The sequence below is a fragment of the Chaetura pelagica genome, unplaced genomic scaffold, assembly GCF_000747805.2.
Source record: "Chaetura pelagica isolate M959 unplaced genomic scaffold, ChaPel_1.0 scaffold76, whole genome shotgun sequence".
Classification (NCBI taxonomy): Eukaryota; Metazoa; Chordata; class Aves; order Apodiformes; family Apodidae; genus Chaetura; species Chaetura pelagica.
In genome coordinates, this window is record NW_009970723.1 from 7,429,496 (window position 1) to 7,431,740 (window position 2,245).

Genomic DNA, 2,245 nt, shown 5'->3' on the forward strand with positions numbered 1-2,245 from the left:
TGGAATACATTTACAGTTTTAAAATAGCACACATGATACAAAACTTCATGGGTCTATTTAAATTTCAACAACAACAAAAAAAAAACAACTTGTGTTTTTTTTCATTAATGAAGAATGCATTCATTGTGGGCTTTTAGTGCCTTAATTTAGAAGTTGAAGGCAGTTTTTATTAATAGCACATGTAACCCCAACACAGGAGATTCCTGTGGCAAATTCATTTGCTCCTTGAACAGACACCCTTGGCATCAGTAGGAAAAAGAGCCAAGTAAGAGCTGCTTTGCAAGGGGGTGACAGCAGGGTCCCTGCTGGCAGGGCCACCTCTCTGCTTTCTTGTGGGCCGGGTGGGCACACCAGTCATGTCCTGAGGACAAGCCATGGACACACATCCTCAGCCTTCTGGAAGGAAGTGCCAGCACAGAGCCACACATGAGCCACGGTGGGTCCCAGTTCTAAACATCTGGGGGACGAGGGCCCCAGGTTGCTGTGCTGCTGGAGAGCAGGGGCACTGAGAAATGCAGGGGTGGAAAGGCCACCTCACTGGCTGTCACTGTCACTGACAGATTGTTTCTCTCTCTCTATTCCAAGAACTCCTCTGGCATACAGGGACTGCTGGCAGAGAAGGACTGACACCATCACTGCGATGTCTGTGGTTACTATGTATGGATTCAGCTCATCTCAGCCTTTTCATGGAAATAGTTCCTGTGAGCCAGGGAAGAAGAGAAAGCTTAAACTCTTCTCACCTTCCTGAGCAGGCAAATAGACACCGGGAAAACCCTCTGTCCTGTACAGCTTCACATTACAGTAAAGGAGCAAGCAAAATAAATGTCCCAGAATCCACATAATAAGAATTCCTGAGAGATGCTCTGTCTCCCAGACTTGCAGATCCCCGATCTCCCCCTCCTTGGGGAAATCTGCCTTCCACCACATAGCCACTGAAACAAGAGGCCACAGCTGGGAAACTGTGGTGGGCGGCCTAGGATGGTCAGACCTGCACACGGCAGCCCAGCCCCACAGGCAAGACACAGGATTTTATGAGAGAGCCCTGAGGTTAAAAAGGGACCATTAGTCCAAGAGGCATCTGAAAAATCTTGGGTCAAATTTTTTGAAAGGAAAGGAAGAGGGAAAAAGCAAGAAGAAGGGGATGGGGTTTAAGAGGAACATCACGTAATAGCAGAGAGGTGGTGAAAGAGAGCTCAGAGCTGCAATGACAAATCTGTCCCTCTGTCCTTTGAAGGAATCTAAGAAATGCTCGGAATGTGTCTGAACACTGCACAAAATGCTTTTTCTTTTTTTTCCGTGCTTCTTATAAATCTGATGCTTGAGTGATTTCTGGCCCTAAGAGAGGAATTCCAAGCCATCCTGAAGGTAAAAGGGCAAGAGCTCTCATTACCAGTGGAGTCTCTGAAAGGAGCTACAGAAAGACTATGAGTAATAAATGATAATTTCCAGCTGCTGATGCTTCCAGAGCACAGAACAGAGCTGTCATGAGCCCAGACAGCTCTTGGGAGATGGGAGAGAGATGCCAGGATCGCAGAACCCCTTTATATTAATCATTTTATATGAAGTTTCCAGTGGAAACATTTTGGCACATCTGCACTTGAAAAAGTCCACAAAAACCATGTGTGAAATACATTTCTGCTTTTCTAAATTTCCTCTCTTTGTGTATTCACCTAACAGCTCGATTTTGGCCACCAAGTTACCCTCAGGGTGGTTCTGATGTTTCAGAAACCAGCAAGCAGTGACAGCGTGGGAGCTGCAGTGTCCACCCACACCCAGCAGCCAGTCAAGATGCTGCCTCACCCATTCCCTGCCAAGGTGACATTTTACCTTTTGAGAGGTTGTGCAATACCACCAACATGTATCTGGAGCCATTATCACAGCAGCAGGAGAGAATTCAAGGTAAGTGCAGCTCCCTGGCAGGGATCTGAACTGACGTGGAAGTCCCTTGCTGATGCTCAGTTCCAGGGCATCCTCTGCTCCTTAGCAGCAGGGTTACCTTCTCTGGCCATTGCTTATGTATATATATAGGTATATATATAGGTATATATATAGGTAATTCTCAAAACATGCTTTGAATGATTTGAGGGCACAGGATCTCCTTGTGACAGGGGAGCTCAGGCTGAAGTCACCCCTTGGCATGGTCTGAGGCAAGAGTGTCAGAGATTGGAAAGCAGCGATGGCACAGGGAGCCCCAGGAGCCCGCCTGGCCATCAGGAGAGGTGGCAGAAGGAAAAAAGCAAACAGC